Raw genomic sequence first — 26,879 nt, forward strand, 5'->3', positions numbered from 1 at the left:
CATCACTTTCTACTATGGGAAACTCCTTTAATAAAAAGACACGTTTGCATTAACTGCTGAGAATGTTTCCAAGTGTAATAAAAGCTGTGAAGAGATGAATCCATTTCTGTACATGATCTGCATCGTAGGCTGCATCGGGTGTGAATGACATGCAGTCCACTTTCTCCATGCTGATAGGATATTAAACTCATAAAACGAAGATTGAGCAGCAACCATGAGTATAGTACACGTTTTTGTTTAGTCTAAAAGTTTGATTAGGTTTTTATATGGAAATGTATCCCAAAAACATATGTTCAGAAACCGAGCATGGTTAGTGATTTCTAAGAATCCTGACTATACACTGGCTTCATATTTAAACACTGAGACCCCAAAAATCATGTTTCTTGTATATGCTCTGGGCCATGTCTGTCATGTTAAACGCTTTGTGGTAAGATTGCTGCGATTGCAAATCCCAAAACCTAAAAAAAAATGAGCTCTTCATGGAAACTCTCCATTATCTTTCTGAAAAAGCGGAAGTTGAGAATTTGATAGGCAGACATTACAGTAACATGAAGAATCAGATATTCAATGCTTCAAACATGATGTGTTACATAAAGGGGTTGTCCAGGACTTAGGCTAGATAAACAATGTCAGATCAGTAGGGGACCTACAGTGCTGGAAGTACATAGTGTTTGATGCTCTGACACCACAGTTCCACCCTCTGTGTGCTGGCCACTGTCTGTTACTGCAGCTCAGCTGCCATGAAGGTGAATGGGATCTGAACAGCACTTCCCAGAACAGCCATAATCATCAAGATACTGTTAGATATCAGTTAGACTTTGTCTGGGGCTATTCCTCTGTGATAAGGGGAATTAAAACATCCAGCTGTTTATTCATTCATTTCCAGGAGGAACAATTGAGGAATGGCACAATGCAAGGTTCTGTTTTTAGAAACAAAAGCTAACTATTTTTTTTCCTAATCGTAGCTTTTAAGTGCTACTGTTGTATTTCTCCTTCAGTATTAATTAGACGATCTCATGACCGGATTAAAATTGTATTGCTTTGTCTGGTTGTTGAACATTGGGATATATGCATTTTGCAGTGACTCAGTTGACATCTGTTGGTGCTTATATACATAACCATTGGTTTTGTTGGGTCCTCAAAAAATAAAGATTCAGCTTCGAACATTTGTTCCCGACCAGAATATGAAGAATTAAAAAAAAAAAAAAAACATAAATAGGAATAAAGACCTGGAAATATGGAAGAGTTTTGTGTATACACAGTGAAGGCAGATACTATTCCCAAAAATATGGATATAGTACAATCACTTAGGACCCTTTCACACATCAGTTTTTTGCCATCAGTCACAATCCGTTGACTGGACAGATCAACGGATCCGTTGCAGATTATGAAAAACTGATGCGACGGATCCGTTTTTTGGACGGGTCCAACTAGCGGATCTGGCTAATTGGATCAGAGCATGCTTAGTTAAAAAAACAAAAAAAACAAATCCGTTGCCGGATTCCATCATTTGACAGATCCGGCGCCATAGACTTCCATTCTAGCAAACGTAGGACAGCGACGGATCCGTCACTGTCCGTTTTTTCGACGTACACAAAAAATGTTACTTTGACCGTTGTCTCCGGACAATTTTCAACGGATTCGGCGAACGACGGATGAAACGTGAGGCCAAACATCGCAATCCGTCGCTAATACAAGTCTATGAGAAAAAACGGATGCAGTCGCCAGATCCGTTTTTTAATATATATTTTATATTGATAAAACTAATGTGTGAAAGGAGCCTTAGCCAAAAGGCACAAAGGAGCCTTAGCCAAAAGGCACAAAGGAGCCTTAGCCAAAAGGCACAAATGTCACGTACATTCGTAGGTGGCTGAATGCTATGTCACGTTCTCTACTATTTTGAAAAAGGCATAAACGTTATGCTCGTCCATCATCTGTGGAAAGGTTTTCCTTTATCAACCTTTCATGAGCGATATCATTCCTATCTATATACAGTTACTCTGTTTACAGGCTATACTCTTGGCTTGGGTCCTGGATATTGTCAGTCGTTGTTGCGTTTTGTTTTTTTTTACAGAGACGCCTCTGAAGTTCCGATAATGCATGCTGGATTCAGGAAAATGCTTAATGATTGATCAAGGATTGCTGATTATTTCCTTGTGTTACTTTGTAACATTTCATAAAAAGCTGATAACGATGAATATTAATTCCTTTTGTGTCTTCTTTTTTCTTCAAGATGAAAGAAAATTTGATCATTTAAACTCCGTTATATATTACATTACCTATACACAGTGATCAGTCTTGGCACCAGAGGTGGGACCCCCAGTGTCCATAGATTTATTACTATGGATGAATGGAATTGGGAATGTTCGGGTTCGTCGGGTTTGGCCGAACTGTAGTCCAAAGTTCGGTTTTCGCATCAGAACTTGATCCGAACTTGATCGTAAACCCAATAGAAGTCAAGGGGGACCCTAACTTTGGTGCTGTAAAATGGTCATAGTAAGGGCTAAGGGGCTGAAGAAGAAAGCAAAATGGGGGGTAAGAGCAGGACAATTACCTTTCGAAAAGATAAAAAATAATAATCTGATAATAATAAAACCTGAATTGAACCTGAAGGGAACTGAAGGTAACTGGCCAGTCACTGTTATAAACAATGTTTTTGTTTATTTTCACTCTCACCCCTATAATCCTTCATTTTATGCTACCTCCCCTAATCCCCACACCAAGTAAGGAACTGTTTATCTCTGCTTCAATCCTCCCCATCCATCTCACCTCCTCCTCAGAACTGTTCCTTAACCTACAATCCTCTGCCTCCAAACACAGACAGCCCCCTCATGCCCTCTCCTGCTCCCACCTGCTAACACTTTCTCTGCTCCTTCTCACTGCTGGTGATATCTCTCCAAATCCTGGTCCTCCTCACCACATTCCCACAGTCATTTCTACCTACCATCCACGCTCTATCACAAACTACTGTAACCTCTCTAACCTTATACCCATTCACCCAGCTTCTGCTTCCCCAGTCCCACTAACAGGAGCTCTGTGGAACGCTCGCTCTGTCTGTAACAAGCTTTCCTACATCCATGATCTTTTTGTTACTACCAAACTTTCCTTCCTCGCCATCACCGAAACCTGGCTCACCCCTTCTGACACAGCCTCCCCTGCTGCACTCTCTTATGGTGGCTTCCACCTTTCTCACACACCCCGCCCCAGCAGCAAACATGGCGGAGGAGTTGGTTTTCTCCTGTCAGATAACTGCTCCTTCACCCCAATCCCACTGCCACTCTCTGTTACCCTCCCTTCCTTTGAGGTGCACTCTGTGCGCATCTACTCCCCCTCCAACCTCCAACTGGCTGTCATCTACCGCCCCCCACAGGGCCAGCCACCACCTTCTTTGACCATTTCACCACCTGGCTACTTCATTTCCTTTCCGCGGACATCCCCACTATCATCATGGGCGACTTCAACATCCCCATTGACACTTCCCTCTCAGCTGCCACTAAACTTTTATCTCTCACTTCCTCCTTCGGCCTCACTCAATGGTCTTCTACAGCCTCACTCAATGGTCTTCTACAGCCACCCACAAAGATGGTCACACACTGGACCTCATCTTCACCCGCCTCTGCTCCCTATCTAACTTCTATAACTCACCTCTTCCTCTCTCTGACCACAACCTTCTCACGTTCTCTTCCCTCTCCACTCCATGTCTACAATCCCCACCCCACAAACTTTCACACCCTCTCAGAAATCTTAAACATCTTGACCTACATTCATTCTCTGAATCCCTCCTCCCTCTCACAGATATAAGTTCCTTACACAATGCAGATGACGCTGCCGCTCTATATAACACCACAATAGCTGTAGCTTTGGAATGTGATGCACCTCTTACACATACCAAAGCTCGCAAAATCAACAGACAGCCCTGGCACACCAGCCTGACCAAAGAACTGAGGCGAGCTTCCAGGGCTGCTGAGCGCAGATGGAAAAGATCACACTCCAACGAGCACTTCATCGCATTCAAACAGTTCCTCACTACTTTCAAGACCATACTCGCCACAGCTAAACAAACCTACTTCTCATCTCTAATATCCTCCCTGTCTCACAACCCTAAACAGTTATTCAACATCTTCAATTCTCTCCTCCGTCCCCCAGCACCTCCTCCCTCCCCATTCATTTCAGCTGAAGACTTTGCCTCATTTTTCAAGCAGAAGATTGAGAACATTAGAGACAGTTTTGGTCAACAACCCCCAGAGCCCTTCCTCCCGACTTCCCAGCCCTCCACCTCCAAAACCAACTTCTCCACCATTACAGAAGATCAACTCTCCACTCTACTCTCAAGATCGCATCTCACCACCTGTGCACTTTGCCCGCTCCCATCCCAAACCTCACCACAGTCTTCATCCCAACCCTAACCCATCTCTTCAACCTATCACTAACAACTGGTGTTTTCCCCTCAAGCTTTAAACATGCCTCCATCACACCTATCCTCAAAAAGCCCTCTCTTGACCCATCCTCTGTATCTAGCTATCTCCCTATATCACTTCTCCCCTATGCCTCCAAACTACTGGAACAACACGTCTACCTTGAACTGTCCTCCCATCTCTCTTCTTGCTCCCATTCCAGTGAAACTGCCCTAACTAAGGTCACCAATAACCTCTTAACCGCCAAGAGCAAGTGACACCACTCGGTCCTCCTCCTCCTCGACCTGTCGGCTGCCTTTGACACAGTGGACCATTCCCTATTATTACAGACCCTCTCATCCCTTCGCATCACAGACTTGGCCCTATCCAGGATCTCGTCATACCTAACTGACCGAACATTCAGCGTCTCCCACTCACACACCACCTCCTCACCTCACCCCTATCTGTCGGAGTCCCACAAGGTTCAGTCCTAGGGCCCCTGCTCTTCTCCATTTACACCTTTGGCCTGGGACAGCTCATAGAATCTCATGGCTTTCAGTATCACCTCTATGCTGACGACACACAGATCTACATCTCTGGACCAGATATCACCTCCCTACTAACCAGAATCCCTCAATGCCTGTCCACTATTTCATCCTTCTTCTCCGCTAGATTTCTGAAACTTAACATGGACAAAACAGAATTCATCATCTTTCCCCCATCTCACGCGACCCCCCCAACGAACCTATCCATTACAGTAAATGGCTGCCCACTCTCCCCAGTCCCACAAGCTCGCTGCCTCGAGGTAATCCTTGATGCTGATCTCTCCTTCAAACCACATATCTAAGCCCTTTCCACTTCCTGCCGACTTCAACTCAAAAATATTTCACGAATCTGTACATTCCTCAACCAAGAATCTGTAAAAACCCTAGTCCATGCCCTCATCATCTCTCGCCTTGACTACTGCAACCTCCTGCTCTGTGGCCTCCCCTCTAACACTCTTGCACCCCTACAATCTATTCTGAACTCTGCTGCCCGACTAATGCACCTGACCTCCCGCTACTCCCCAGCGTCTCCCCTCTGTCAATCCCTTCACTGGCTCCCCATTGCCCAGAGACTCCAGTACAAAACCCTAACCATGACATACAAAGCCATCCACAACCTGTCTCGTCCATACATCTGTGACCTCGTCTCCCGGTACTTACCTACACGCAACCTCCGATCCTCACAAGATCTCCTTCTCTACTCTCCTCTTATCTCCTCTTCCCACAATTGTATACAAGTTTTCTCTCACGTATCACCCCTACTCTGGAACCCTCTACCACAACACATCAGACTCTCGCCTACCATCGAAACCTTCAAAAAGAGCCTGAAGACCCACTTCTTCCGACAAGCCTACAACCTGCAGTAACCACCGATCAACCAAACCGCTGCATGACCAGCTCTATCCTCGCCTACTGTATTCTCACCCATCCCTTGTAGATTGTGATCCTTCGCGGGCAGGGTCCTCTCTCCTCCTGTACCAGTTATGACTTGTATTGTTTAAGATTATTGTACTTGGTTTTATTATGTATACCCCTCCTCACTTGTAAAGCGCCATGGAATAAATGGCACTATAACAATAAATAATAATAATAATCATGAACCAGTAGGTAGAGGTCCAAGTGGAAGTGGACGTATAGGTGGAAGAGGAGGAGGAGGTAGCCAACACTGTTTTTGTGTTTGTGTTTTTTTTTATCGAACAAACAAATAGAACAAACAAACTGCAGTGGAGTATAACAATACTTTTTATGAATGTGAGCATGCCCGCATTGGCTATAGACAGGCGGATGTGGCTGTCTGTGATCACACCCAATACCGGGGTAAAAAAACACACGATCTCAGGCTATGTGTTAAATGGGGCAGACCCATCACACCTACTCTTCCACTATGTGGTTGAAACATGCTTACCCTCCCTTCCAAGGTGGTTACGATGTCCCAGCTGTGTTGGTGATTTCCTCTTCTGTCTTGTGCTTCTTCTGTCTTGTGCTTCCACTGAGCCCCCGCAGTCAGGTGGGAATGCCGTCAGTAGTGTGTCTTCGAGCATGCACTTGTAATCCCACATATTTCGATCCCGCTCCAGTGAAGGAAGTAAGGATGGTACATTGTCCTTGTAGATGGCATCCAGCAGAGTGGCCACCCAGTAATCAGCAGTGGTATCAATCCGGGCAACTCGGCGGTCTTGCGCAGGCAAAGCAGCATTTTGAAATGCTGTCATTCAGGGCCATTGCTTATTGGTGGATAGGGGGGTACTTTCTCTTTTTCTCTAGTGTTTGAGGGACAGACAGCTGAATGCTTCCATGGGACTGTGTGGAGACGCTCGGTGACACTGCTGGTGGTAGTGGTGCTGTCACATCTTCTCTTTGCTGTGAGCCAGGTGCCCTTGTTGACTGGGAGCTGGAGGAAGAGGCTGGGACCGCAGAAAAAGAAGCGAGCAGGAGGAGCCTCAGGTCTTCCCTGATTTTACAGGTGTGTACACCAGTGCAGATCGTGCTTTGAATTCCAATGTCTCATGCAGTTGTTGCTCAGGTTCACAACATCTATGTCTCGCTTCAGGCTCTGACTGAACAACATTCAAACCACCTGCCTCTTGTAGTCAGCATATTGCCTAAAGAAATGCCATGCAAGGGATCTCCTTAGGGCTGGCTTCGGTGTTCTCATTTCTTCAGCGCGGTGGGCAGTAGCAGCCAATGTACTGGCTAGGGGCCTACCTCTGTGCTTTTGCACCCTGCTCTTTTGTTGTGCAGCTGGGGCAGCGTGACCATCTCGCCTTCCTCCAAATTGCGCACGTCACTAGGATGGCCTTCACACTCCATGTTGAGTTGAGGGCCTCCTCATCCACCCTGCACAATATTCCACACCCCTGCCCTCCTTGCCGATCTGCACACTGCAGCAAGATGCATCACTTGGCATCTGTTTAGTCATCATCAGGGATGTGCTGCTATGGTCCGCTGACCATGTTCACTAACCCTCCCATGTACTCATCCTCCAACTGAGCAAGTGGTTGGGCATTAGTGTACTCACTATTGTGGGGCAGGGCAAGGTGAATGGGCCATGGAACCCCTACCAGCAGAGTCATCATAAAGCAGAAGAGATTGCTGCATGACTTGGGGCTCAGACTGCTCGGGTGATTTGCAAGTAAGGGAGGTGGAAAATAGATGTCCATGGGTCGCAACTCTGCGCTTTCTGCACTGGACCGGGTGAAAGATAATGTGAAGGAACTGGAGCCACTCTCTGCCATGCAATCTAAAACTGCCTCACCATTTGCACAGCGGTACTCTGCCATACAAAATGAAGCTGAATGTCCTGTTGTTTGTGTGCACTATGTATCCTGGCACATAACAGGCACAGAATGACCACATCCTCTCCCTGCAGCAGCTACACCACAAGCAGCATCACAATCACGTTCATGTCCCCTATTTGAGGCTCACTTAATTTCCACCAAAAAAAAGTGCAAAGTGGTGAAGAGAGTTTTTTGGCAGAGTACTCCCACAGAAACGTGTGCAGAGTACACAAACAGGCTTTTTGGCAGAGTACACAAACAGGCGTTTTATTTTTTCACTTGAAAAAGAAGCCGATACTGCATTGAAACGTGTTATGAATCAAAAGCCTTTTCCTCATCATTTCTGAAGAATTGATTCACTCAAGCAGCACAGGCCACCTACGTGGTCATGCAGCTGGATCCAGTGTCTCCTGGAGAATTTATCCACCAGCAACGTGGCAGCAGCAGCTATTTTTCTTCATGCATACATAGGGGTTGTGCCTGTCACAACTCTTATCAAGTGAGCGTAACCAGCACTCTCCTACTTTCCCTCTCTTCACACAGGCTTTTTGGCAGAGTACTCTCACAGGGACGGGTGCAGAATACCCCAGGCTTTTTGGCACAGTACTCCCACATAGATGGGTGCAGAGTACACACCCATAACCTAACTGTTCCTACACTAATCAGAGCAGGATGGCAGTGACACCTGTGATCCGGCATTTATACAGGCTGGGTCACGTGGATTGCCAGCCAATCAAAGCCGTGCTGATACTTTTCATGGCTGTGATGGCTCCAGAAGTGCCCACAGTCTAAAAGCTTGTTGTTTGGCTGTGCTGCATCCTTTCAACAAACTTTATTAGGCACCAAACCCAATCAGAAAAACGTCCCGAAAATAGTCCATGTTCAGAGTTTGTTTCCGGTCACCAGGTGTCCGATACGAACTTAACAGTTCGCGTTCGCTTATCCCTATTTATCACTTTTCCTATGGACGGGTAATAAATGTTTTATTCGGTCAGTTAAATCCAGTCGATCTTACCATGTACGAGGTAAAGACTAAGGCTATGTGCGCACGTCAGGATTTCTTGCAGAAATTTCCTGAACAAAACCGGACATTTTCTGCAAGAAATCCGCATGCGTTTTTTTCACAGTTTTTTGGGGTGTTTTTTGTGCGTTTTTTTTGCCGGAGCTTCCCAATGCATTAAATAGCGGCAAAAACGCGAACAATTCGCAAAATTAATGAACATGCTGCGTTTTTTACCGTGATGCGTTTTTTTCGTGGAAAAAAACGCATCATGTGCACAAAAATTGCAGAATGCATTAAAAATGATGGGATGCTTATGTATTCGTTTTTTAAGTGTTTTTCCCGTGGAAAACGGCTGAAAAAAACACGAAAAATCCTGAACGTGGGCACATAGCCTTATAGGACCGGTGTGACATTCCCTCATTTGCTCCTGAGCCCTCTCCAAACACTGGAACCCCTGCAATCACATATATGTCCTTGATTTTTTTGTAAAGATTTTATATGAGAATACGTAATCATGGTTAAATAATAATGGTTATTTTTTTACCTAAAACAGAGCAAATGTTTTCTATAGGCTATCTTAGAAAAGTAGTGATTTTATATCTGGGTCTCAATCATTTGTTCCCTATACAGTTTTTCATGTTGTTGGTAGCACCTTCCATGTTTAAACGGTAAGACTTCCTATTAACAAAAATGATTTTTAGGCCTCGCTTAAAACAATCGGCTGATGAATGAGCTTTTACACAGTCCAATAATCTGAAACTAGCTCTTATAAATGCTTATTCATTGGCTTATGTAAAGGAACCTTAAAGAATAAATGTACCTGTGATTTTGATTTCTTTTAGGAGGCATGTTCTTAATAGGTTCTGTATTACTCAATTAGCTTGATATAAACCTGCCGTTTTGTCAGAGTTGCTTTCTGTTGCCAGTTGCTGTTGCCCTTAGGTACAGCACAGATCTGCTCTTGATACAATTGTGTCCACTCTTGTATTACATCACTGGACAGCAGAAATATACCACTCATACAAAAGCCCTTGTCAACGCACAAAGGGAATGAAGAACAGCATGAATCATGTAAGTGACACCTGAAGAAATACCTGCTAAAAGTCTGAGTACTTCCAAGTACACTGCCTTCAGAGCTGTGCTCTGCTTTGAACCTCACAGCTTGTTTGAAGATAACATCAGTTTGTTAACTTCTCCTATGGACAGTAACCAAAGCTGCAGAGCTGTGATGTCTGGTGATCAAGTAATGACCATTCATAGAGAGCGGTAAAGAACCCTCACTGTGCCTCATCTATGTGAAGAATGTCTGGGCACAAACTATGCCCTCTCATGTTACCAGCGTTTGTGCCAAGGCACTTGAATGAATATTAGGCAGGACAATATAATAAATAAAATGCAGGGAAACATGATCTCTTTGTGATGCCAGTTTCAGTGCAGGTACATGTTGATGTCTCAGGTTTGTGAGTGCTGATTTTAGTTATACATTCTACACCTCAATATACAGGTGATGAGTACCGTGTGGTAGAGTATCTTGATTGCCTATGATATCACACACAATGGGTAAAATATGTACGGTATTTGATGCACTGACTATTTTGCAAATTTTCCCCCCTACAAAGAATGGAGAGGTATGTAATTTTTATCATAGGAATTCTTCAACTGTGAGTGACTGACTCTAAAAATAAAAGCCAAAAAACGCATTGTGTGATTTTTTAGGTAATTCAATTACCGTACATTTTATTGCATGAAACAAGTATTTGATAACCTTACAACCAGCAAGAATTCAATGCAAGATCTCGCCTTGTGGGGTAATGATTCTGTGAAAGGTTAGGAATAAGCCCAGAACTTCATGGAAGGACCTGGTAAATGACCTGAAGAGAACTTGTACGACAGTATCAATTATTACCGTTTGTTACACTACGCCATCATGGATTAAAATCCTACATTGCACGTAAGTTCCCCCTGCTCATGCCAGCACATGTCCAGGTCCCTTTGAAGTTCGCCACTGACCGTTTGGATGATCCAAGGGAGGCATAGGAGAAGATCATGTGGTCAGATAAGACTAAAATAGAACTTTATGGTGTTAACTCCATTCACGGTGTTTGGAGGAAGAAGAATAATTAGTAAACCACAAGAAAACCATCCTGACTGTGAAGCACACCCATAATTTGGGGGTGCTTTTCTTCAAAGGGGGCAGGACGACTGCACCATATTGAAGGGAGGATGGATGGGGTCATGTATCACAATATTTTGCCCAACAACCTACTTTCCTCAGTAAGAGCATTGAAGATGGGTCGCGGCTGGGTCTTCCAGCATGACAATGACCCAAAACACATAGCCAGGGCAACTAAGAAGTGCTCCATAAGAAGTATTTCAAGGTCCTGGAGTGGCCTAGCCAGTCTCCAGACCTGAACCCAATAGAAAATCTTTGGAGGGTGCTGAAACTCAATGTTTTTCAGCAACAGCCACGAACCATGAAAGATCTAGAGAAGATCTTTATGGAGTGGGCCAAAATCCCTGCTGCAGTGTGTGCAAACTTGATCACAAACTTTTAGAAACGTCTGACCTCTGTAATTGCAAACAATGGTTTCTGTACCAAATATGAAGTTCTGTTTTTCTGTTATATCAAATACTTAAATCAGGACTCACACCCAGCAGCTCTTGTGCACCAGACAACAGCTATTCCCTCTGAGCTATTCAGCTCGCTGGATAGTTTGTTGCTAACCCAGATACTAGTATATGTGTGGTTCCTGATGGTCTCCACCCTAATGGAACATCCTACTTAAATACGACATTGCACTTCCTTCATTGCGAGATTATTGCGCTCCCAGCCTTTAGCCTAGCTTCCTTTTCACTTGCTGCTTTCATTACAAGATTCTACTGCTGCTCTCTGTACCGATCCCTGGCCATTTCCTGACTACTAGTGATGAGCGAATATACTCGTATATTTCCCGAGTACGCTCGGGTGACCTCCGAGTATTTTTTAGTGCTTGGAGATGTAGTTTTCATCGCCGCAACTGAATGGTTTACATCTGTTAGCCAGCATAAGTACACATGTGGGGGTTGCCTGGTTGCTAGGGAATCCCTACATATAATCAAGCTGGCTAAGAGATGTAAATCATTCAGCTGAGGTGAGGAAAACTAAATTTGCAAACATTTCTACATTTCTGTTTTTTTTTTTTTCCAGTCAAGAAGGGGTGCAGAGTGTACATTAATGTGAAAAAAATTAACTTTTGAATTTACCAAATGGCTGCAATGAAACAGAGTGAAAAATTTAAAGGGGTCTGAATACTTTCCGTACCCACTGTATATCAGTCCAACCATATGTCATGCCGGTGACTCCCATGCCTTCTCAGCACCATCCTACTCTCTGCGCTCAACGCTTTGCTCCTCTGAGGCTATCATGCTGAACTGCCTCTTCCAGCATCCCCATTACTGCTGCATCATCCTCTTTCTTGAGAATCTCCACCTGGCTATAGGGAGGCACAGCCAGACTCTGCAGGGATTTTACCCCTCTGTGTCCTGCAGATTTTAGCTTCCCTGTTTTTTGCCCTGACAACGGGATATATTAGGCAGCTCCGCTAGGCTCCTTATGGCAGTTTGTGCCTAGTGATCCATCTAAGTGCATAGGTTTTCTGAACCTTAACCTGTTGGTCAATTGCTACAGATCTGGACACTGCCCTAGCATGGCACCTGGTGGCTACACTAACGGCCAAGCCTAACCTCACCATCAGGGACTCTAGTGAGACCATGTAGTCAGTTACACTCTTCCATGGTAAGCACGGCCACTGGTGTAGTGGGTCCACACCCACACTCGTCACATCGTACAATGTTGTTGCATTCTTGTTTGAGAAACCCTTGTCTTAGAAAATGGTAGAAAGTAGTTGTTCTGTCTCCGCCATCTAAATTGTTACCTCCATTATCTGTTTGTATAATTTGCAGTTTCTCAGCCAGTATACAGGACTTGATATATTCATACCTTTATCTGTAGTGCTTTGGCTCCCTCTAGCGGTCAGAGATATGTTGACTGTTCTATTTTTCTGCTATGTGTTTTTTATGTCTGATCCTCCTTTGCAATGCATTATGGTAGCTCAGCCCACATTTCCCTCCAGTTTTCATTCACTTCCTCTAGTTTGCCTTCCAGGGAAGACGCTTACACTTCATTCCCCTTGCGATTGCATTGCCGGTATGTCTTTATGTTTTTTTCTCTAGATAATTCCTGCTCTATATTAGCCTAGCCTAACCAGTTGTACTCCTAGTTCAGTTACTAGCCTTCTAAATGTAATGCATAACGTTTATCATGTGTAGTATGTATTTGTTCCCTACCATGCACTGATTCCATGTATATCATTGTTCACAGTTTCACCGCATCAATATACCAATACGTTTAATAAAGCACAGACTCAACCACAGTCTCCTTATTGGACCCGGTATAGCGGTTTAGCTGACTGGATAGCTACATGAGCCTGCCTCATTTAGTGAGGACAGAACAGTGAAACGGCAGCCATCCAACTAGTGGGATTTAAGTCACCGGCTACTCAGAGAATAAATACAGCTACAGCAATCTCTGCACAGCCAAGCACTTTCCCAAGACACCATGTCTCACAAATCGCATAGAACAAGATCTGTTACTTCCGTTTCCTCAAAGACAACATCCATCACCAGCGCGGTTGCCATTGCCCGCGCAAATGCTGAAGCCGCCAAAATACGAGCGAGCTTTGCTGACCAAGAGATGCAACTTAAATTAGAAAAAGCACGCCTAGATGATGAAGAGAGAAGGTCACGCTTAGAGAGAGCACGCATAGATCATGAGAGAGCCGATCAAGAGAGAAGGATGCAGTTAGAAAAGGCACGCATAGATCATGAGAGAGCCGATGAAGAGAGAAGGACACAGTTAGAGAAGGCACGTGTGGATGCCGCCTTAGAAAGCCTAGCAGCAAAAAGGGAAGCTGCCGCAGCCCTTGCTGAAGCGGAATCGCTAGAAGCCGCGCAAAGCCCCAAGCTGCATAGCCAAAGCAGTACGTCGAGTCTGGAGTTTCCTCTACAAGACACACCACAACGCACATCTCAGTATGTTAATGAACTTCCTGATCCAAACTATAACCCTGAACCAGCACCAGAACGAGAATACGACGTCTCCAGCGAAGTGAGCGAGAGTCACCACGAGGCTCAGCTCCAGGACAGAAACAAACTCGAAAACGTGAGACAAAACGACTCTGCTAATGACTACCTTGCCCCTCACCAGGTAACCAACGTGGATCACCCTGCTGACACACCGTACGTCAGACCGAAGCAATACGACACCGGTTGGCGCCACCCTGAGGACACTAACAGGTATGAACGCACCTCACATCACTATCAGGGCGATCCATCACCAGTGTACTCCACCGACAACCGGTTCACAACAGAATTTGCCAAGTTCTTCACACGACGTGAACTGGTTGCCAAGGGACTCATGAAATTCACTGACCAAGCTGAAGGTTACAGAGCTTGGAAAGCTTCCTTCCAAAATGTCATTAGAGACTTGGGGCTACAACACAGGGAAGAGATAGACCTGTTAGTCAAATACCTGGGAGAAGAGTCAGTCAAACACGCAGTAAGAATCAGAGACATTAATATAAATCGCCCTGAGACTGGCCTCAGAGAGATCTGGAAGAGGCTGGATGAGTGTTACGGTTCGGCAGAGGTAATAGAAAGAGCCTTGTTCAAAAGAATCGACGACTTCCCTAAAATATCTAACAAAGGTCTCCAGAAACTTAGAGAGCTAAGCGACCTACTAAAGGAAGTCCAAGTTGCCAAATACGAGGACGACCTACAGGGACTTGCATTTCTCGACACAGCCAGAGGTGTTAACCCTATAGTCCAGAAGTTGCCCTACAATCTACAGGAGAGGTGGCTCACACATGGTTCCACGTACAAATACAAACACAGTGTTCCATTTCCTCCCTTCTCCGTTTTTGTAGACTTTATACACCAACAAGCGAGAATTAGAAACGATCCCAGCTTTGACTTTGCAATGCCATATGCCACACCGTCACCACCTGCAAATCCACGCAGAACATCTGTGGCAGTACACAAGACTTATGTTTCTTCTCCAGGTTCTAATTACAGGTCTGCTGGCTGCTCCCAATCAGAGACAAAGGTGCAGGACCCTGACAAGCAGTGCCCACTTCATCAGAAGCCTCATCCTCTCCTGAAATGCAGAGCCTTCAGAGGAAAATCTATGCCAGACCGCAGAAGCTTCCTGAAAGAGAACGGTATCTGCTACAAGTGCTGCTCGTCCACAACTCATCTCGCCAAGGACTGCAAGGTCAGTGTAAAATGCACAGAATGTGGCACCACAGACCATAACACTGCTCTACACCCAGGCCCAGCTCCATGGAGTGCACAAAACACACCAGCTGACAGTGAGCATGGCGGGGAGGAAAGGAACACTGATACAGCTACGCCAGAGATCACTTCACAATGTACCGAGGTCTGCAAAGGGACAATAGACAGTAGGTCCTGTTCAAAAATATGCCTTGTCAGAGTATACCCAAAAGGCCATAGAGACCAGGCTGTAAGACTGTATGCTATCTTGGATGATCAAAGTAATCGATCCTTGGCTAGATCAACTTTCTTTGACCTATTCAACATCAAAGGGCCAAGCACTCCCTACTCATTAAAGACATGTGCAGGTACTGTGACAACAGCGGGCAGGAAAGCTACAGACTACCAAATCGAGTCATTAGACGGACAATTCTGCCTACCACTACCTACGATCATCGAATGTAACCAGATCCCAGACAACAGATCTGAAATCCCTACGCCAGATGTAGCAATCCATCACGCTCACTTAAAGCGAATAGCACACCTTATACCGGAACTCGACCATCAGGCCCAGATAATTCTGCTGTTGGGGAGAGATATCCTGCAGGTTCATAAAGTGAGACGTCATATCAATGGACTCCACAATGCTCCCTATGCCCAAAAGCTAGACCTAGGATGGGTCATAATTGGCAACGTATGCTTGGGACGCATGCACGCCCCATCCTCTGTAACAAGCATGCTGACAAATACATTGGAGAAAGGACGACCATCTCTGTTTCAACCTTGTAACAATGAGTTCCATGTCAGGGAACTGCCACACAGCATCCAACTGCCCAATCATTTAATAGACTTTACTCACGACAGCAGTATAGTGTCGGGAAGCTATGAGGATCAGTTAGGGTGCACAGTCTTCCAGAGAACTAAACAGGACAACCAAGTGGCAATGTCGGTAGAGGACAAGTTGTTCTTAGAGGTAATGGACAAGGGACTCGTTAAAGATGAGACCAACAGCTGGGTCGCACCTCTTCCCTTCAAAACCCACAGACCACGTCTACCGAACAACAAAAATCAGGCATTACAACGTTTCTCCTCTCTCAAACGTAATCTGCAAAAGAAACCAGAGATGAAAGATCACTTCTTCTCCTTCATGTCAAAGATTTTTGAAAACTGTCACGCAGAACTAGCTCCCACTCTCAAAGACTCTGAAGAATGCTGGTTCCTACCCATGTTCGGAGTATACCACCCTAAGAAACCAGGCCAGATTAGAGTCATGTTCGATTCCAGTGCCAAATTTAATGATGTCTCCCTAAATGACGTTCTACTAACAGGACCAGACCTCAATAACAAACTGCTGGGAGTACTTATGCGCTTCCGTAAGGATTCCATTGCCTTCATCGCTGACATCCAGCAAATGTTCCATTGTTTCCTTGTGAGAGAGAGAGACAGGAACTTCCTAAGATTCTTCTGGTACAGAGACAATGATCCTACTAAAGAAGTCACAGAGTACCGCATGAGAGTGCACATCTTCGGCAACAGTCCTTCCCCTGCCGTCGCCATTTACGGACTCAAAAGGTCAGCTCAGGAAGGAGAAGCAGAATACGGAGAAGATGTCAGAAGATTCATAGAAAAGGACTTTTATGTCGACGACTGTCTAAAAGCCATGCCTTCAAATGAGACTGCCATCAGTCTTCTCAGGAGAGCCCAGGACATGCTTGCCTGCTCGAACCTTAGGCTTCATAAAATAGCCTCAAACAGCCAAGAACTCATGGAAGCATTCCCTTCTCAGGACCTATGTAATGGTCTCAGAGACCTGGACCTGGGGTCAGACCCCGCACCAATGCAACGCAGCCTCGGGCTTCTCTGGAATCTACAGTCAGACACTTTCACCTTTCAGGTCAACCAGGAAGAAAGGCCTTTTACACGTAGAGTCGTCCTGTCTACCATCAACAGTCTGTACGATCCCTTGGCTTTCGCAGCTCCTGTTACTATACAAGGCAAGGCCCTACTAAGAGACTTAACTAGGGAAACATCTGACTGGGATGCACCTCTGCCATCTGATAAGAGGATCCAGTGGGAAGAGTGGAAGAACTCGTTAGCGGCACTCTCCAACCTGAATGTGCCAAGACCATACGCCCCTGTGCCATCTACTGAAATACAAAGCCAAAGACTGTATGTATTTGCAGATGCTTCTGTCAAAGCTATTGCCGCTGTTGCCTACCTGAAAACTGTAGACTCCAAAGGTCAGTGCCACATTGGTTTCATTATGGGAAAGGCCAAACTCGCACCACAACCAGAGCACACTATACCCAGGTTAGAGCTTTGTGCCGCAGTCCTAGCCATTGACTTAGCAGAGTTCATCACATCCGAAATGGATATCGACCTGACACAGGCCAAGTTCTACTCAGACAGCAAAGTAGTCCTGGGATATATCCTCAACGAAACCAGGCGATTCTATGTTTATGTCAATAACAGAGTGCTACGAATCAGGAGATCAGTTCATCCAAAGCAGTGGCATTACATACCCACAGACCAGAATCCTGCAGATCATGCAACTAGAGCAGTTGACGCAAGTCGACTAGGAAGCACAACGTGGCTCTCAGGACCAAAACTATTGTACATTGAGGAATGTTTTCCAGACACCTTTAAACTAGTAGGAGAGGACTCAGATGCTGAAATCCGCCCTCAGGTGTCTACACTTCATACAATGACCTCTGTTATCCAGCTTGGATCTTGCAGGTTCGACAGATTCTCAAGTTGGAAGTCACTTACTCGAGCTATTACCTGCCTGACTCATATAGCTCGCTCATTCAAGACCACCAGAACTTGTGGCACAGAAAGATGTAAAGGTTGGCATCTTTGTAAAAATACCTATGTTACCTCCGACTTAGAGTTCTCTAGAAATCACATCATCCTCACTGTTCAAAGAGAAACCTACTTTGCAGAAATCCAATGTCTTATCAACAAAGCTCCAATACCAGTGAGCAGCGTATTGAGAAAACTCGACCCATTCATCGACAACAGTGGCCTACTGAGAGTAGGAGGCCGACTCAAAGAAGCTGAGATGGAGTTTGTGGAGAAATTCCCTCTTATACTTCCCGGAAAATGTCATGTTGCCTACCTAATCGTACAACATTACCACAATCTGGTCAAGCGCCAATGGAGACAGGTACAAAGTCTTGCAAATACTTTCTGGGACAGGTGGCGCAAACAATATTTGTCTACCCTGCAGCCACGTACGAAGTGGCAATCTACTAAACCTAATCTGAACGTAGGTGACCTTGTTCTTGTGAAGGACTGTCAAATTCACCGGAACCAGTGGCCACTTGGTCTAGTTACCGTAACATTCCCGAGCAAGGACGGCAACGTCCGCAAAGTTGAACTAAGGATGACCAAAGGGAATGAACCTAAGACATTTTCCAGACCGGTATCTGAACTGGTCCTATTGTTGCCTTCGGAAGAAAGGAGTAGTGACATCCGTTGATGTCAGACGGGGAGTGTTCTGTCTCCGCCATCTAAATTGTTACCTCCATTATCTGTTTGTATAATTTGCAGTTTCTCAGCCAGTATACAGGACTTGATATATTCATACCTTTATCTGTAGTGCTTTGGCTCCCTCTAGCGGTCAGAGATATGTTGACTGTTCTATTTTTCTGCTATGTGTTTTTTATGTCTGATCCTCCTTTGCAATGCATTATGGTAGCTCAGCCCACATTTCCCTCCAGTTTTCATTCACTTCCTCTAGTTTGCCTTCCAGGGAAGACGCTTACACTTCATTCCCCTTGCGATTGCATTGCCGGTATGTCTTTGTTTTTTCTCTAGATAATTCCTGCTCTATATTAGCCTAGCCTAACCAGTTGTACTCCTAGTTCAGTTACTAGCCTTCTAAATGTAATGCATAACGTTTATCATGTGTAGTATGTATTTGTTCCCTACCATGATTCCATGTATATCATTGTTCACAGTTTCACCGCATCAATATACCAATACGTTTAATAAAGCACAGACTCAACCACAGTCTCCTTATTGGACCCGGTATAGCGGTTTAGCTGACTGGATAGCTACATGAGCCTGCCTCATTTAGTGAGGACAGAACAGTAGTAGTACATAAAAAGTCATGAAAGATGGCACAGTACCACATAAAATCATAGTTGAGATTCAGTTTTGCACTCTTAGGGCTGATAAGAAAAAAACTTTTAGCTGCAAAAAAAGTCATGTTTTATCTGAGATACATTTTCAAGCTCACATTATCATTGATTATATATATCGATGTCCCTGTAGTTGCAGTCCTGGGCTTACAGACCCTGTACTGAACATCCTGCGCTTTGGTATACATTTTGTTTATACTCTCCATATTACACCTTCTTGTCTAGCCAGTCCGCAAAACATTTTCACAAATCCCTTCTTCTCTCCACAACGTGTGTAAAGTTTCTTATCAAGGAGAAGAAAACTTGCAGATTAGAGAAATTACATTTTACATGTGCCTTTTAAGTTTATTTTAGAAACTGGGAAAATCAGTTTCATCATTTTTCTTCTGTTGTTTTTTTATTTGTTTCATGGTACTATTTGGAAATGTGGACCAGGTTTATGGAGCTGTTGGAATTGTAAAAAGCATGTGAGCATGTCCTCACACCATTCCAATGGTTGTGCTTCAATTGTGGATTTCTTGTTTTCTACGTACACCAGTCCTGTTGGGATCATTTTCGTGTATAACCTATTGGCATGGATATGACCGTATATACCGTATATACTCGAGTATAAGCCGAGATTTTCAGCCCAAATTTTTGGGCTGAAAGTGCCCCTCTCGGCTTATACTCGAGTCATGATCGGTGGTGGGGTCGGCGGGTGAGCACTGTCATATACTTACCTAGTCCCGGCGATCCTGACGCTCCCCCTGCCTGTCACACTGTCTTCGGTGCCGCAGCCTCTTCCCCTGAGCGGTCACGTGGGACCGCTCATTAGAGAAATGAATAGGCTGCTCCACCTCCCATAGGGGCGGAGCCGCCTATTCATTTCTCTAATCAGCGGTGCCGGTGACCGCTGACAGAGGAAGAGGCTGCGGCACCGAAGACCAGCTGTCCGGGGGAAGGAGCGGGACGCCGGGAGCAGGTAAGTATGTCATATTCACCTGTCCTCGTTCCACACGCCGGGCGCCGCGCCATCTTCCCGGCGTCTCTCCGCTCTGACTGTTCAGGCAGAGGGCGCGATGACGCATATAGTGTGCGCGCCGCCCTCTGCCTGATCAGTCAGTGCGGAGAGACGCCGGGAAGATGGCGCCGAGGAGCTGCAAGCAAGACAGGTGAGTATGTGGTTTGTTTTTTTTTATTGCAGCAGCTATGAGGCAATAATAAACGGTGCAGAGCACTATATGGCACAGCTATGGGGCAACGGTGCAGAGCACTATATGGCACAGCTATGGGGCAATGGTGCAGAGCACTATATGGCACAGCTATGGGGCAATGGTACAGAGCACTATATGGCACAGCTATGGGGCAATGGTACAGAGCACTATATGGCACAGCTATGGGGCAATAATGGTGCAGAGCACTATATGGCACAGCTATGGGGCAATAATGGTGCAGAGCACTATATGGCACAGCTATGGGGCAATGGTGCAGAGCACTGTATGGCACAGCTATGGGGCAATGGTGCAGAGCACTATATGGCACAGCTATGGGGCAATGGTGCAGAGCACTATATGGCACAGCTATGGGGCAATAATGGTGCAGAGCACTATATGGCACAGCTATGGGGCAATGGTGCAGAGCACTGTATGGCACAGCTATGGGGCAATGGTGCAGAGCACTATATGGCACAGCTATGGGGCAATGGTGCAGAGTACTGTATGGCACAGCTATGGGGCAACGGTGCAGAGCACTATATGGCAAAGCTATGGGGCAACGGTGCAGAGCACTATATGGCACAGCTATGGGGCAACGGTGCAGAGCACTATATGGCACAGCTATGGGGCAACGGTGCAGAGCACTATATGGCACAGCTATGGGGCAATGGTGCAGAGCATTATATATATGGCACAGCTATGGGGCAACGGTGCAGAGCACTATATGGCACAGCTATGGGGCAACGGTGCAGAGCATTATATATGTGGCACAGCTATGGGGCAACGGTGCAGAGCATTATATTAATGGCACAGCTATGGGGCAACGGTGCAGAGCATTGTATATATGGCACAGCTTTATGTGGAGTATCTATGGGGCAATGGTGCAGAGCATTGTATATATGGCACAGCTTTATGTGGAGCATCTATGGGGCCATAATGAACGGTGCAGAGCATTATATGTGGCACAGCTTTATGTGGAGCGTCTATGGGGCCATAATGAACGGTATGGAGTATCTATTTTTAATTTTGAAATTCACCGGTACCTGCTGCATTTTCCACCCTAGGCTTATACTCGAGTCAATAAGTTTTCCCAGTTTTTTGTGGCAAAATTAGGGGGGTCGGCTTATACTCGGGTCGGCTTATACTCGAGTATATACGGTAATCCACTGTGGCCATTGTAGTGATGACTGTCAGATACTGTGTATTAAGAAATATGAAGAGTGTTCCAACTCCTTTCCGATTATAAGTCCTTTATTGATCCATATCCTTAAAAATCATCCCTGCACAGAGGGGAATGTGAACAGCGACAAAAACCTGCTAATAGCTACGCGTTTCGATCTAAAAGATCTTCATGATGAAGATCTTTTAGATCGAAACGCGTATCTATTAGCAGGTTTTTGTCGCTGTTCACATCCCCCTCTGTGCAGGGATGATTTTTTAAGGATATGGATCAATAAAGGACTTATAATCGGAAAGGAGCTGGAACAATCTTCATATTTCTCATGTCTTCAGCTGTTGCTACGTCTGGGTCAGGACGGGTTCACGTGCTCCTGTGGTCTTTTGGTGAGCTGACTGGGCTTTTGGCCCCCGTATTTTTCTATTGATACTGTGTATTAAGGACTGTTTTACGCTTTCCTGGATGTTTTACAATGCCGAGGTCCTATATGAAGGGAACTAATAATGTTCCTCCAGTGAAAAAAGGGAGAAAATCCTCTCTATGCACTTACCGTAGATTCCTTTGCGCAGAGCTTTTTTTGGACCCTTTCTTTTCAATGCTCATCTTTTCTCTCTATACTAACAGGAATTTGCTTTCATTTTTGTGCCATTGTACAGATACAAGATCACTGTTGCTAGTCACTGTTTCATTACAATTGACACTGCCTCTATTTCCCTGTTAGTATACTCTTGTACTGAAGGATCACATGTTTTTAGGGACACAGCCTAAAAAAACAGGGACAAGGAATATGGTACCACCCAGTTGTTTATTTACACTATACACACATAATAAGACATAAGTGCCTGATAGATGCTAGCCCTACCATTGGAAGTGGGACCCATATACAGCGTGTCCATAAAGTCATTGTGCACTTTTATACTTTACATTTTGGCGCCCTTTCTCTGGCCCAATCATATCAGACCTGTTCATGAAGAGAGATAACAAGAACCAATCATACAACACACACATTAAAGCTGTTGCTGAGCCCCCAGTCAGATTAACCCCTGATAAACTGAACTCTGATTACTACACTGCCATGTCTGTGACATCATGCAACCACAAGCTTATGCTATCTGTTGGATGTGTGTAGCGGAACAAATGGAGCCTACATTGAACTGCACTGAATAGGTATGAAACTGGGAGAGTTTTCCTTTTATTTGGAGCAGATTTCACATTTCTGTCATTTTTGGTTGCTTTCCAATGACTGGTCAAAAGTGCACCATGACTTTATGGACACACTGTATTTATTGAGATTTTGGGTTCCCCATCACAGCATGTAGATTAAAAATTAATAGTAAATGGGAATTAATGACACTGGCGAGCCCACGTGCGACAACCTCTTTATTCATCCTCTGCCTGTAACTTCCTCACAAGCCAGGTAACGGTTTGCAGGGTTACTGATCTCTACATCCAAGAAGTAGATACACCATAATATTAAAACTAGTGCTAAAGGGAATCTGTCACCCCAAAAATTCTATATAAGCTAAGGCCACCGTCATCAGGGGCTTATCTACAGCATTCTGTAATGCTGTAGATAAGCCCCCGATGTAACCTGAAAGGTAAGAAAAACAGGTTATATTATACTCACCTAGGAGCGGTCCCGCTGCGGTCCGGTCTGATTGGTGTCACGGTCCGGGGCCTCCCATCTTCATACGATGACGTCCTCTTCTGGCCTTCCTGCCGCGGCTCCGGCGCAGGCGTATTTTGTCTGCCCTGTTGAGGGCAGAGAAAAGTACTGCAGTGCGCAGGCATCGGGAAAGGTCTGAGAGGCCTCAACAGGGCAGACAAAGTACGCCTGCGCCGGAGCCGCGGCAGGAAGACAAGACGACGTCCTCGCTTGAAGATAGGAGGCCCCGGACCGGACCGCGACACCCATCGGACGGGACCGCCCTGCACCGCCCCTGGGTGAGTATAATATAACCTGTTTTTCTTACCTTTCAGGTTACATTGGGGGCTTATCTACAGCATTACAGAATTCTGGAGATAAGCCCCTGATGCCGGTGGCCTTAGCTCAGATACGATTTTTGGGGTGACAGATTCCCTTTAACTGTCCCAGTTTTAGCAGAAGAAAACATACATGATGCACAGTGGGAATATTAAAACCATCCTTCCATTTACGAATGCTTCCCATCATTGATTAGATTAAGGTAGAAACTTAACCAAAATGGTATAGAAATTTCTTGAATTGCTTAATTGTTTTTTTTTAACGGCACAATGCATGGAAACAATTCAGAACAGGCACATTGATTGACGAAAGGCATGAGCCTTGGCACACTGATCACCCCTCCATCTGCACACGATCCATCTCAGAAAGCATGGACAGTATGCTTCATGCCTGACAAAATAGCTGGATGTGGCTATTACAGAAACACATTTAATCAATTCAATACATGGAATTTAGGATTGGTGCAGGGTCAACTTTCGAAATGTATCTGGAAAGAGATACAAACAAATTTCATTTTGCTGGGTTTTAAGAAGAAAAATAGGGGTAACCAAGGGTAAACAATGTCTATAGAATAGCATTTGGGAAAATTAATAGACTAATGTAATAATTGAAAATAATAGATAACTCCCAAATGAATTTATTTTAACCCTAATATCGGATCAAGACAGCTATCCAAAACTTATGCAGACAGGGGGAGGGAAATGAATCCAAAAAGGATAGCCTTATGTCTTTTTAATAAAACTGCTTTATTAATAGTGCAAGGCAGGAGGGCAGTGGTAACAACATAGTGGCCCAACAACAATTAAAAACAAATATTGCACTCAGAACACCGGGAAAACGCCTGCTGACCCATGTCAAGAAATATATTAATTGCAACCATACACATTTAGGATCAAAATAACAATGCAATAATAGGGGAACTCAGCTTGTACATTTAAAGTCCATTAAAGGAGTCACACTGTTCAATACTTCATACTGCCACATTGGCATGTACCCTGATACAGCATGGTGCACAGGAGAAGAAAGCGGTAAAAAAAGATTAATACATCACCCTAAAATTGTAGTATTTCGGCAGGTGGGGCGGACACCGGGACACTGCACCTGCCGAAATACTACAATTTTAGGGTGATGTATTAATCTTTTTTTACCGCTTTCTTCTCCTGTGCACCATGCTGTATCAGGGTACATGCCAATGTGGCAGTATGAAGTATTGAACAGTGTGACTCCTTTAATGGACTTTAAATGTACAAGCTGAGTTCCCCTATTATTGCATTGTTATTTTGATCCTAAATGTGTATGGTTGCAATTAATATATTTCTTGACATGGGTCAGCAGGCGTTTTCCCGGTGTTCTGAGTGCAATATTTGTTTTTAATTGTTGTTGGGCCACTATGTTGTTACCACTGCCCTCCTGCCTTGCACTATTAATAAAGCAGTTTTATTAAAAAGACATAAGGCTATCCTTTTTGGATTCATTTCCCTCCCCCTGTCTGGGTTTTAAGAAGCAGAATAAGCATATTTACTAATTTGTACGCTGGCTTTTAGAATCAGTTGGCCGCATACATTGCAGTTTAGAGAAGAAAAATATTTATCATGTAGACTGACAATGGAAAAGAACGGCCTGCGTATTTTTTCTGCCACCTTTTGGTGAAATGGACCTCTCGGAAATAAACTGACGAATTGTGACGCTAGACACTCTTTATACCTGCTCTCTGCTTCTTGGTGAAATAAATTCCAAAATTAACTAAGTCAGAGTTTGGCAAGAAAAATCTTGTGCTCTGTTCGCATGAGCAATAATTTGCTGTGCGGTTTCATAGTGAAGTCATTGCCTGTGCAATTTTTACAAGAAAAAAATAGCATAGCCAATAACTATATTACACTAGTGGTAAACATTGCTGTGTTTTTTTCTACTACATGTCATAATACTGGTATGAGAGGGCACCTCTATCATGTCTTATATCTGCATGGTGTGAAATGGTGGTCCGCCCCCTATTGGAAGCTAATTATATTAATTGGTTGCTAATAATAATAATATAATAATAATCTTTATTTTTATATAGCGCTAACATATTCCGCAGCGCTTTACAGATTCCACACATTATCATCACTGTCCCCGATGGGGCTCACAATCTAAATTCCCTATCAGTATGTCTTTGGAATGTGGGAGGAAACCGGAGTGCCCGGAGGAAACCCACGCAAACACAGAGAGAACATACAAACTCTTTGCAGATGTTGTCCTTAGTGGGGTTTGAACCCAGGACTCCAGCGCTGCAAGGCTGCAGTGCTAACCACCTTGTGAAATTTTTTTTTTTACATTTTCGTTTTATTCAGTTTTTATGCTCTGGTTTGTTTTTATCTCCACATAAAAATGGTAAAATGTGTTTCCATTTTACTTGTACAGGTTTCATTTTACACATTTTGGTACATTGGACACAATGTGCCATTTTCTGTAGTTAGATTAACATGTCGTCGTCGAATAATTGGTGTTGTCAGTTTAGGCTTTGCTATATAAAGGAACAATTACTAGTTATTGGAGACAAGTTTTTTGTTGTCTTTGGAGACTAAAAAACTTAAGAAGAATGAAAATTTACATTTATTTCATTATATTCATTCATTAAAGGAATTTTTCTCGAGTGGTTCCTAGAATGGTAGTCCGAAACCATGAGAATGGGTATCTGCAGAGCACCATCTTCAATGAAGCAGAGGTCCGCATGCTCAGCCTTCGCTCCATTCATTTTCTAGTACTGTGTCTAAAATTTTCTATTGTGTCATTTCGTCCCATTGACAATGAATAGACTGGATGTCGAGCATGCACATCTCCACTCCAATCAAGATGGGACTCTCTAGTCTCTCGTGGTCAGATCACCCCAACAATCATCAACGATGAGTTTTGGGAAAGTGCTTTTTAAAAAATCTTGCAAAATCTGGAAAACCACGCGCAAGTGCTGTTATCATTTCTTCTTATAAACCTTGTTGTGAGTTGCTATAAGGAGCACGCACTTATTGATGTTTTTGCCTGTGCCAGTGAAGCTTGTTATTTTGTAAGACATACAGCTAGCATAAAACTCAATGGGGACAGGGACTGATAAGTGATGGTCATCTCTGAACCAAGCTGCATAGTATGTTGTTGCTGTGTAAATAAATATGAAACATATCTTGTATGAAACGGTGATATGTTCTTTTGCATGCTTTGCCTATTACAGTATCCAAACTACTGAGACTGTTCATACTCCAGTGTTTGGTTTGTTTTTCCCTTTTTTATTTTTTTTGTGTACAGCAGTCATTACATGCAGAGTCCAAAACATAAAGTATTCACCTTTCTGTATTACTTGTGCTTGTCTCAGCTAAGTGGA

General features: G+C 44.4%; 1 protein-coding gene across 33 annotated transcripts in view; it reads left to right on the plus strand.

The window, feature by feature from the left end:
* RALGPS1 (Ral GEF with PH domain and SH3 binding motif 1) overlaps positions 1–26,879 on the plus strand; it is a 1,054,187-nt gene that overhangs the window by 402,057 nt on the left and 625,251 nt on the right. The gene's annotated exons all lie outside the window — the stretch shown is intronic.

Source organism: Ranitomeya variabilis, chromosome 2 (genome assembly GCF_051348905.1).
Source record: "Ranitomeya variabilis isolate aRanVar5 chromosome 2, aRanVar5.hap1, whole genome shotgun sequence".
NCBI classification, from domain to species: Eukaryota; Metazoa; Chordata; class Amphibia; order Anura; family Dendrobatidae; genus Ranitomeya; species Ranitomeya variabilis.